Below are 13,000 nucleotides of genomic sequence, written 5' to 3'. Positions count from 1 at the left end.
ACTATGTATTGCTGGGGTTGAGTCATCAGTAGGACCTTACCTAGGTATTGAGGCCCATGACTTGCTCCAACTTAGTATCCAATCTATAGTAGTCATTAGTGTTGTGCCTATATTTATGGTGGAAGGCACAATAGGTATGAGCATGTGACTATCAAAGGCCCCGTTCTGAACCAAATGGCCTTATTAAGAGCTAATGCTCTTCACAAATCTATTAACGTGGCAGACTAACATGGTAGACTAACGAAGTCATCCACTTGCTGACGTGACATTCGATAGACCTATCGAGTTTGGTCTACCAATCCAAGTGACGTGGAAGACTGACATTGTCATCCACTCAACGGTCTGCTAACGTGGTGTTTGGTAGACCAATCTGGTTTGGTCTACTTATCTTATTCGGTAAGATCCACTGGTATAGACCTCTTAGCTTAGTCTTCCTCCCAGCTTCACGCACCCAAAGTACTCTTCTACAGTTCCTCATCCTTTGATGCACCGAGTTCGTTGACTCCTTTTTCGTGTCATCCTTCTCTCTTGTTGCGCCTTCTGCTAAGATTCGTCATATCATGATGCTTCTCATCTTTTCAGGTTCCTCACTATACTCAGATCTTGAGCCATCTGGTACCTGTGTGCTCTCCTAAATTCCTGCATACTTAGACACACAACTTAGTGACACAAGCAAGACCTAACTTAGACTAGTTTGACGACACATCAAAACAGTCGTAGATCAAGCCACTTGGGGTTCCAATAATCTGCTCTTTTTTGATTGTTTATCAAGTTAGTTTAAAGTTAGGGTAAACAATTTTATTATGGTAAAAAATAAGAAATAAAAAACTATAATATTCAATATTTAACCCTAATCTTTTTGATTCTTCTCCCTTTATGATAACAAAAAGTGGAGTTATAAAAATTCAGTAAACATTATTCAAACCATAGAAAAATCTAAGATTTTTATTAAATATGAGCACAATATTTTCTATCATAGAAAATTAATTTTCACTAAAATTTTATTTTAATTAATTTTTAGTTTTAATAAATATGATTTTCTTTGGACAATTATTACAAATTATTAAGGTTTCCAAAATTTTTAAAATTTTAGATGTTGATAGAGAACATCATATTTTAACAAAACAATAGTTTTCATAAAATTTCATATACAAAATATACTAGAAAATGATTCATGCATATCGAGTCAACCATATTCAATCATTTTCAAATTTTTCTAAATGATTAAAATAGTTTTAGACACCCAAAATAAATAATTACCTACTGGATTTATCAAATATTTTTTAAATTAAATATTTTGATACTTTTCTAATCAAGCCCTTAAATTTTCTATAATTATATCTTGGTCCTCTAAATCCTAAGTCTTCTCTTCCAACGTACTTTTGTTCTTTGGTTCTTTAAATTTAAATTATCTGAACCAAGGAAAATTTGTCTAATGATGACTTCAAGGAATCTACCTACTCTCTTAGCCTTGAATTTTCATTTATTAACTTTTCAAATTCTTTTTTAGGGCCCGCATGCACTAGATAATTTATTTTCGAGCTAGATTTTGGTTCGTTTCAGTTAGTTTTAGTTCTATGCATTTATTCCTTACTTTACATAATGACCTAGAGAGAATTTTAATTGTCCCATAATGTTGATCGAAGGGCAGGTTACGTACCTCACTTACTGTTTCTAATTCGTCGGTTGAGGCTCCCCCTGCATTATTGTTCTCGTTGAATGAGTTGAACTCTTCTTCTTCATGGGTCACCATGAATCACAAGAATAGCTCTATGCTCAGTCTCTGAATCTTCTAAAGGATATGTGTCACTCCATGTTGCCTTTAAGTTTGTATGCTTAGATTTTGTAAGTCATTTATTTTTGCTCTTTTCTTTTTCTTTGTTCTTGAGTTTTGCACGGTTATCTTTGATGTGACCTTCTTCATCATAGTTGAAGTATCTTACTTTTCTTTTCTTCTTTCTTCTTACCAATTTTGCTACTTGCCTCTGTCAAAGTTATTAGTCTTAAAAGACCTTTTCATTTTTCTAACCATATAGGCTTCTTCATCTCCATCCATTGATGACTTCAAATCCAATTTGTTCTTCGTTGCTTGCAGAGCAATGTTGAAGTTTGATGTTCCTATTTCTTTCAAACATGCACATCTAGATTTATGTAATTTTAAAGTAGAAAATAAATCTTCTAAACTACTTACCTATAGATTCTTTGAAATATAACAAAAGTCTATTATAGACATCCATTCTAGGGTGCATGGAAAAGTATTCAATGAATACCTTAGAGTGTCCCAATTTAATATTCTTTCGTCAAGATTATGGAGACTTGTTATATCTCCTTGAGTCGCATATATAGTTGGGCCACTATTTTCCCTTTTTCTAACCTAAGGTTACTGAGTTGATTTCTAAGCAGATCATACCTAGCCAATTTTATCTCTAAGGTGCCTTCATGGAGTTCTAGGAATTTTTTGTGAGCAGTTACGGTAACTATGTGCACTCCGTGTGATGCGCTCCGTGTATGGCCTCTCCCTATTAAAAGGGAGAGGAAATCCCTGAGTAGGAATCGATCAAACGAGGAGCGATTGAGAAGTGTGTGTCTAAGACGAAGCAGAGAAAGAAAGAGAGAAACGCTGCTGGTAAAGAACTCCAATCGAAGGATTTGGTTTGTGAAAACCTAAGGAGCTTTCCGCTTCGTGATCGTTCCTCCGACACAAGCTATCCCAACCGGGTAATCACGTAACAACAGGTAACATTGTAAAATTCTTATATTTTTTCCCAAAGATCTTTGGCCAAGTTGTAGGTGCCAATCTGGTTCAGTTTCTGCACTGGTAGCACGCTTGGTAAGTGGTTTGATGTTCCTATTTCTTTCAAACTTTCATATCTAGATTCGTATAATTCTAAAGTAGAAAATAAATCTTCTAAACTACTTATCTCTAGATTCTTTGAAATATAATAGGAGTCTTGTTGGGATCGTCCCAGTGCAATGCGTGTGTTAACATATTTCACAAATGTGCGCAGTGAAAATAGAATAACAATAAATAAGAATTATTACAACACACACGCATACATAGACAAGAAATAATAAATTAATTTTTATAGAGTAATAAATTATTCAATGCGTACCTTCTTGATGACGTTGAGTAGTGTTGACATCAATTGAGCGGTCCTCGTTGAAGTCCCGCCTCTACTGGTGATCCACACCAAGCTCTCGTTTAGATGACTTCCGAAGCCATGAGTCATGTCATCGTCTTTGGTACTAGCCGATGATCGATAACAATCGATTCGAGAGAAAAGCCTAATTCTGAAAACTACACAACAACATTTGTCGTGATCGCTCCGGAGCTTTCTAACTATTACCGAAAATTGTATTCCCAATGTAATTTTCGGTGGTCAACCTTAACTGCCGGTTTGAGACAAATAGTCAGAACCTTTCCAAAAGTATCATACTCTTGACATGTGATGTTTTGGTTAAAGACTTTTAGTAACAATCCTGACAAGCGGCCGCAGGGTATACATCTCCTTTTTAAAGGAGCGGTGAATCCTCTGTGGGTTATTCAAATACCTTTGGGCACTTTGACTTATATCCAATCATCTTGGGTCTACACCTCCTCGGAGATGTTTGCTTAAGATGTCAAAGTATAAGCCTCTATGACCAAGGTGACTTAAATACTGCAAGTCAAAGGAAACTCGCACTTAAGCTACACTAAGATCTTCATTGACATATATATAGAATCATATGAAGTCTCAAGGCAGGTCACTCTAATGAACTGGTTACCTTTAACCAACATCCACGTTTAACTCTCAACATCTAATGTCTCCAACAGTGAGATCGATTGCTTGGTTAACCAAGGAGTCTAAACGTGTTAGTTTCGACAGAATTGATTACGTCCATCCTCATCAATTCCTCGACTAGATATAATTTTAATACATTCATAATTGCGCATGTAGAGATGATCACTAGTTGTGATTCAATCACAAATTCTCTCATGCAATGAATCGTATTGCGGGCATTCAATATTTGAGTTTAAGATCCAATCAAATACATAAGAAATGTGCACTCAGATAGTGAATTTTTATTTATCCAAAAAATAGTATAACCATAAGGTGATTGCCTTAGAACACCTCTCAAATCTAACAAGTCTGTTATGGATCCATTATGAGGTGTATGGAAAAGCATTCAATGCATACCTTAGAGTGTCCGTTTAACATTCTTTCATCAAGGTCACGCATGTAGTTGGGTCGCTGTTTCCCCTTTTTTATAACCTGAGGTTACTGAGTTGATTTTTGAGCAGATCACACCTAGCCAATTTTATCTTTGAGGTGCCTTCATGGAGTTCTAGGAATTTTTTTCCTAAAGGTCTTTAGTCGAGTTGTAGGTACCAATCTGGTTTAGTTCCTACACTGGTAACATGCTTAGTAGGTGGTTTGATGTTTCTATTTCTTTCAAACTTACACATCTAGATTAGTGTAATTCTAAAGTAGAAAACAAATCTTCTAAACTACTTACATCTATCTAGATTCTTTCAAATATAATCTGAGTCTGTTATAGATATCTATTCTAGGGTGCGTGGAAAAGCATTCAATGCATACTTCAGAGTCTCTCGATTTAACACTATTTCGTCTAGATTATGGAGACTTGTTAATATCTCTTTAAGCCGCGTATGTAGTTGGGTCACTATTTCCCCTTGTTCTATCCTGAGGTTACTGAGTTGATTTCTAAGCAGATCATGCCTAGCCAATTTTATCTCTGAGGTGTCTTCATGGAGTTCTAGGAATTTTTTCTCAAAGGTCTTTGGCCGAGTTGTAGGTACCAATCTGGTTTAGTTCTTATACTGGTAACATGCTTAGTAGGTGAAATTCTACCTTACCGTTTGTCATGATCTCGTCTCGTTGCTTCTTGGTCCTTTTGTGTTCTTTGAGCTCATCTCCATCTTCGTTCCTAGGTACTTCAAAATTGTATTTTATACACAACATGATTTTGAAATCTATTTTGAAAAATACCTCCATCTTTTTCTTCCACATGGTGAATTGAGACTCAAATTTTAGTGGATGGATTCTTGACCTGCCATTTCTCTTGTTCTAGTTGATAAGTCGACAGTTAGTCCTTCTGAGTGATCCCACTTTGATACCAATTGTTGGTGCAGTAGAAACAATTCAGATCGCTAGAGTGGAGGGGTGAATAGCAATCTGCAAATCAAAAATCGATCTTTCTCTTACTAACAACATAGCAAGGACACACGTATTAATTAAATAACATTAAATACATAAGAGAAAGAGACACATTACTTTACTTGGTTTGCAACCAATGGGTTGCTAGTCCAAGAATTATGAAAAACCACTAAGATCTCCTCTTCAAAAACAAGCTAGACGTAGAGAAACCTCTTACAACAATTAGAGCACAAGAATACAATTAAAGAATAGAAAATATAATGTAATTCGAGTGTGTTGTTTTTCCAACTGAACTCCTTGTCTCTTTTATAGCCGATGTTCGAAGTGCCAACGTGGCACATTCGGTAGACCAATCGAGCAGATTGATCTACCGATCTAAGTGACATGGCATATCAAATCTGATATGTTGCAACGGTCATTTGCTGATGTGGTGGATAACCTTTATCTATTACAACGGTCGTTCGCTTATGTGGAAGACTAACATGGTAGACTAACAAAGTCATCCACTCGCTGATGTGGCATTCGGTAGACCAATCTAGTTCGGTCTACCGATCCGAGTAATATAGCAGACTAACAAAGCCATCCACTCAACGACCTACTAACATAGCGTCCGGTTGACCGATCTGGTTCGGTCTACCAATCTTGTTTGGTAGACTAATCCATTGGTCTAAACCTCTTGACTCAGTCTTTCTCCCAGCTTCGTGCGCCTCAGATGTTGGAGTACTCTTCCATAGCTCCTCGTCTCTCAGATACACTGAGCCTATCGGCTCCTTTCTTGTGTCATCATTCTCGCTCGTTACGTCTTCTGCCAAGGTTCATCATCTCGGATGCTCCTCGTCCTTTCTGATTCCTCATCATACTCCATCGGATCTTGAGCCATCAGGTACTTTTGTGTTCTCCTAAGTTTCTGCACACTTAGACACACAACTTAATGACACAAGCAAGACCTAACTTAGACTAGTTTGACAACACATCAAAACAGTCGTGATTCAAACCACTTGGGGTCCAACATATATACTCGGGTAGGGATTGCGAGACACATCACATACCTCCACCCACTTAGTTAGGCCAAAGAAAGAATGGCTAATGGCATCTAACTAAAGATGTGGCTAGGCACAAATAATGCAGGTCAACACCTCCACTTGCTACCTGTTAGAGAATAAGAATTACGAATCAAAGGGATTTTACCTAGGGTGATATTCTTGAAAGAGGATGTTCCCATGACCCAAGCGGAGTATGTAAAGGACATTCTCAGGCGGGGAGCTCTTGTGTGCTAGCTAGTAGCGAAGATGCAAGTTTGGCAGTCTTTCGAAGGATGTTCCAGAGTATAAATGTTCTCAAGATGCAATATCTTTCCTGAGATGTTCCTGAGGGGGGTGTTCCCAAGCTACAATGACCTTCCAAGGATGTTTCCGAGTAAGAATGTTTTCAAGCTACAATGAACTTTTAGGGATGTTCTCGATCAAGGATGTTCCCATAGTAAATATGCGAAGTACTAGAACATCGTGAACTGATCCAGACCCATCCGAGGAGAAGAGCTTAATCTTGCTAGGTCGGGGGATGATAAGAATAATAAAGTGTTAAAAAATCAGTCCAGACCTACCTGGAGAGAGGAACTCGATCCTATGAGATCGGGAGGCGATAGAATATCTGAACAGCAAAACATCGCTAAACCCGCGCCGACCCAAAGTCGGGAGGAAAACCTGAACACCAAACTGCTGCCAAACTTGTGTCGACCTAAAGTCAAGGGATGATAGGAATATTAGAACACCAGATCTAAATAGTAATCCTGACTCGTCCAGGGATAATAGAATATCATAACACAAAAATATCGATCTCAATTCGCTCAGGGAGAGAAGCTCAATCTCATGAAGTCAAGGAATAACGAATACTTGAACAACAAATACTCATCCTGACATCAGAATACTAGAATAGTAATTTTGACCCATCCAGGGATAATAGAATACCATAATACAAGAAAATTGATCTCGCTAGGAGATAATGTCGTCTATAGGCTGATTGACCCAGGTGAGATGACTGACCTGAGCGGATTCCCCCGATACATCAAACACCTAGACCCATTCACGGCTGCTAAAGTAGAGGAAATTAGGTGCTCCAAAAGTAGAAGCTGCTGCTGCTTCAAAAGTAGCTCAAGTAGGAGCTAAAGTAGAAGAATCTGTATTAGCTACTGAAAAAGTAGACTCCGTTGGGGCTTCAAAAGGTAGGGACAAAGTAGACGACTCAGTTGTTACTTAAAAAGTAGAGGAGGACTTTTTCTTCAATTCAAGTTTATCTCTGGTGGTATGCAAAGGAAAGACCCTATGTTGACTTCTTTCAAGCCCCTGTCCATTGACTTGGTCTGTTGTAAGTGTGCTTTCCAACACTTCATATTGACTTTAGTGTGCTTTGCATGGACGAATAGTGCTGCCTACTTTGCCCACTCTGCTGTCAACTATAGTTGGTGTCACATTATTTTCCAACACTTCATTCCCCATTGCATGATTCACAACTTAGTAAATCAATCTTCATCCTTCTTTAATCAGAACACAACAAGAAGGTGGCGACAATGACATATCCAATGAAAACTCCAAGTGAGGAGGTAGATGTAGCTGCTACTGTCAAGCTACTTTTGCTGCTTTGATGAACGCAATCTTTATGTAAAAATAAAAATGTCATTGTTAAATGCACCAAGAAGTTGTTATAGCTCTACGCAAAAGGAGGTAGGGAATAGAGGCCTCTTCCTCTCCTATTTCCATTTGGGCTTAGAGACACGGCGGGTGAAGTTGTTGACCAAAGGGCAATCTCAAGGATGGCGATGAAGTGGATGGAGGTCTCTTGCGATGAGATCGCCTAAGCCCCCAAGAACTGCTCAATGTGGTTGGAATGGTGGAGCAAAAGGCTCAAAAAACTTCAGAACCATCAGTCTTTGGATTCCTCAATGTCATTTTCTCACTTTCCCATAGACAACATCTTTTTTATGCAGACCGAGCCTCCACCTCACTCCCGACTCGATCGTACCACTTCTTTCGGGTTCAAATCTAATAGAGCTCCCGTCCACTCCAGTGATCTGCTCTGAAACATACAAGCCAACAACTCTCATCCTCCTGTACTCGAGCAGGTCCTACACCTGAGCGGGTTCATCACCCGAACGGGCCCTTCACTCAAATGGGTCCTTCACCCCGAATGGGTCGATCACTACAACAAAACATGGCTTCAAAAATAGATTTTTAAGATCGAATTAAAATTTATTTCAGATTTAGATAAATTAGAGACGAATTTACTACAAAATTATAAATCCATTTCACTTTAATAGAATATAACATTTGGAAAAAAAGTAAAACAGAATTTAAAATAAATTTGTTACAAAATTATATATAAATTTTTATAAATAAAAATAAATATGAATTATAAATGAAATTTGAGACCATATGATTTGTGTCAAAATATCCGATTAAAATTTAATAAAAATTTAAGATGGAATTAAAATCTGTTTCAAATTTAGATAAATTAAAGATGAATTTACTACAAAATTACTAATTTATTTCACTTTAATAAAATATAACATTCAAAAAAATTAAGATGGAATTTAAAATAAATTTGATACAAAATTATATATAAATTTTTATAAACAAAAATAAATATAAATTATAAATAAAATTTGAGATCGTCTAGTTTCTGTCAAAACATCCATTTAAAATTTAATAAAAATTTAAGATAGAATTAAAATCTGTTTCAGATTTAGATAAATCAAAAATGGATTTACTATGAAAATATTAATCTATTTCAGTTTAATAAAATATAATGTACGATAAGAAATTTAAGACGGAAGTTAAAATAAATTTGAAATAAAATTATAAATAAAATTTTTTAAATAAAAATAAATACTAATTACAAACAAAATTTAAAACTATATAATTTTTATTAACAAATCTGTTTAAAATTTTTAAAAATTTTGAGACAGAAATAAATTTATTTTAAATTTATATAAATTAGAGATGATTTTTAAAATAACAATAAAATTTGATTCAGATTTATATAAGTGGAGATGAATTTATTATGAAATTATTAATTTATTTTACTTTAATAAAATCCATTTGTTTTTCTTTATTATAGGAAAAGTATGAATTATTACTACTAAGATGGTTAAAAAACTAGCCAATTGAGTTATAGTCACTCGCTTATGGTGCATAGTTGAGTTGATTATGACAGAATAGACTTATTGAAGTGGACAAGGGTCGAATCTTGACAAAGTCAAAAATTAATTATTTTAAATATTTCTAATTTATTTGAAATATGTAATTATTTCTTATAAAGTAATATATTGATAAAAAATATAAAAATAATAAATAATAAAAATTTAGTTATAAATTAACTGATTTATATATAAAGTAATACTATATTTGATATATTATTTGAGATAGATTAATGATGGATTTAAAACAAAATTAGAGATAAAATTTATTTGAAATTAATTTCATTTGAAAAATTAAAAATAAATTTATAAATGAATTTTTAATCCATTTTTGGTGAATATAAAAAAGGAAAGTCAATGTATCTAACTAATTACTCCCGATGTTTCACATAACAATAGTTGTAGTTGGTGAAAGTGACTTCGGGGTCAAGAAAGGTAAAGTCAAATTTATTTGGGTTATTCGCTTAATTCCAATCAAATGTAACTGAATGCAGTCACGAGGCTTTCACTAACGAATTTTTGAAACGTAATATTCTATCTCAAACATTATTTAGAGATGAAAAAATAATTTTCAGAGATAGAATTTTTTATCTCTAAAACCCTATTTTCTTGTAGTAGGTGTCAAAAGTGATGTGGGTCACCATTGCTCTCCCTTGTCGCACGATCGCAACTCTCACTTCGAGTCAGAATCCAACATAGCATATGATTCAGTGCACCCTAATGAGTCTCCTACCTACAAGAATCCAATAGAGTTTCTGATCCCGCTCACCTAAGCGGGTCTCTTGCTTGCAAGTCAACACCGGTCAGTAGGGGTCGGCGTAGCCGACATGACTCCTCCGACAACCAAGTCAGTAAGGAGCTGAAAGAAATGATCAGTGCAGAGCTTAAAGAGAAATTGTTACCTCTTCAAAGGAAGAGGACTTGAGAAAAAGGGTGTCTTCTTCGGGAGAATGGCTTTAGCAAGAGGAAGAAGAAGAACAATTGATTGGGTCAACTATGTTAACTTGGAATTACTCATGGCAAGTGGCAAATTACCCTCTCCCAGTGCACAAGTTCCCTTTATATATTAGTGAGGCAAGCCTTCATGCCACATGTGCTGATCAGTTAGTGAAAGGAATGGGGATGTGAAGCAGCTCCTGTCCGTGACCAAAGGAATGGTCATCTATCCTCCTGCCAAAGACATGGCTTACAGATTTGACATGCTCAAGTATGGGCCCCAATTGACGTCTCCTCTTAGTGCATGAGGCCTTGTACACCCGATATGTTGACAGTAGCTCCTCTTGGGACAACTCCTATCAAGCTCATGCTTAGGACACCATTGCTCTTGTCAGATCCATGCTCACAACATCATTAGTAATAGTAATCAAACTTTAAGAGCGATGAGATTTAGGGATTGGAGGGGTCAGTCTTAGGGGAGATATTCCCAAGTGAGGATGTTCTCACGACCCGGACCAACATGCTCAGGACGTTCTCGAGCGGGGATGTTCCTGCATAGTCATCTAGCTATGAAAAGATGTAATAATAGACTTGGTTGATCTTCCCGAGGAGGTATTTGAGTGGGTATTTTCCCAAATAGGAAATTACCTAAGCGGGTCGACCGTAACTTCTTCACCCAAGTGGATTAGTCATAACGCCTTTTCTAAAGATGTTCTCGAGAGGATGTTCCTAAGCTGCAACACTCGACTTTACCTTGAAATATTTCCAGGGATGTTTTCAAGCGGGAATGTTCTTAAGCCGCAATGTCTATCCTCTGGCTAGCTAGTCACGTCTTTGGTAGGCACGTGTAGATCCATTCGGATATATATGCTCAGGCAGAAATTGTGAGGCACATCACTAATAATTGTTGATATTTGATAGTCACTAATTTCATTGATCATCTCCATAGAATTGAATCTTTTTTAATTCATACATGTATTTTCATTGTTCAACTTGCTCAACTAATTCGGCTTATCCTATTCACCAAATTCACTTAATCAACGCGTCTTAGTTAAAATGAATTCATTGAAAATAAAATTAAGGAACCGCTAGAATGATTATGACCCAATAATATTTCATTTTAATTTAGTTTTGCTTTTAAACATAGGAATAATTATATAACAGAAAATTTTAATAGTGTTTTTTGCTACCATATATATTATGTTATATTTAGTGTCAGAAAATAAATTAAAAATAATAAATATGCTATCATGGATAGTTTTGTTTTATAACAAAACAAATGCACAAAAATATATTATAGCAGGATATTGGATGAGAATCCCGAAAGAGTTGTCCCAGAAAAATTATATTATAATTATTGTTTAATAATAATAATAATAATAATAGTGGAAAATGACACTTGTAAATAAATTATAATATTCTTAGTGGGACGGGGAGTTAGAACGGAGAGATGCCCTAATTGAATTAAACTACGACATGCATTCATATATTTCTTTTTCAATATCATAGATATGTCTTGCATATCTAAATTATCATAAGAGATGAGAAGTCTAATCCTCCAAGAAATTAATAATAACGTTTGAGATGAATGTTATCTCTTTTTTTATCACAAAATAAATATATCTCTTGGAGCAACTTCTTCAAATAGTATGCACTATTTATTAAATATTAATTTGTTCGGTCAATATTTATAGTACTTATCTAATTAGTAAAACAATATTTGTTGATTTCTACGCTCTAACTGCTAGCTAGTTCTATTGACATGGGACCATTAACTTTAATTTGTTTGGAACAATAACATGATTAATAAATAAGTTTTATGATTGCAGCATGATCTTTTTTTAATCTTATGGTCGTATGGGTGGACTTCAATGATCTCAAATAATGCATCTATAATTTATTCAGATTAAAAAAAATAAAAGGCAGAAGGCCTAAGCTATATATATATGTTTCTCTTGTCCCTTTTGTTACCAATATAATAGCCCCTCTTACTGCCACTAATCAACGAGAGATCAACCCTCTAGTTTCCAAATTTTGAATTTTAATTGAAGGATTATTATTTCTTTTTATATTCCCTATTTTTCATCCCAAGTTACTTCAAACTTAAATAACTTTTCTCCTATTGAATGCATTTCTTTATTGTTTTAATTTCTCTAAAGAGTAGTACTCTTAAAGTGTTGAAGAATCTTCGGTTCTTACATTTTCAGCATTTCTATTTCAAAATGGAAGTGGTTACAACTTGAGAGAACTATTACTAATAATCATAATTAATTAGTAACAAGATCAAAAAATATTATCTTAATAAGAATTGCCTAAACCTCTCATCTAATCAAAAGGAGTACGTGCACCGACTAATTAAAAGTCTAACGACATTATTGTGCTGGCCATTAGTATATGTCACAGATATCTAATCCAAAAGGATAAGTTATACCTAAATGGATCCGCCAACTAATTAAAGAGTCATGATCCATGTCATTATCTCGTTAATCCACTATGCCAAGCTACCAACAATTCGATGAGATCAAATCAAAAGGGACAAAGCTACATATACATGAACAATTATGACCATGAAGATGGCTTTAACATAATTCGAGAATATGATAATGAAAGCCCTCAGGCTATAGTTGAGTTAGTTACGATGGAGTAGAGTTGTATAAGTGGACAAGGTTTGAATCTCGACGAAACTAAGATAATATCCTCTTCCGTCATGGTT

Source organism: Curcuma longa, chromosome 5 (assembly GCF_044706935.1).
Source record: "Curcuma longa cultivar G26 ecotype Majalengka, Jawa Barat chromosome 5, ITB_CL_G26_1.1, whole genome shotgun sequence".
NCBI classification, from domain to species: domain Eukaryota; kingdom Viridiplantae; phylum Streptophyta; class Magnoliopsida; order Zingiberales; family Zingiberaceae; genus Curcuma; species Curcuma longa.
Note: the sequence above shows the minus strand (reverse complement) of the source record.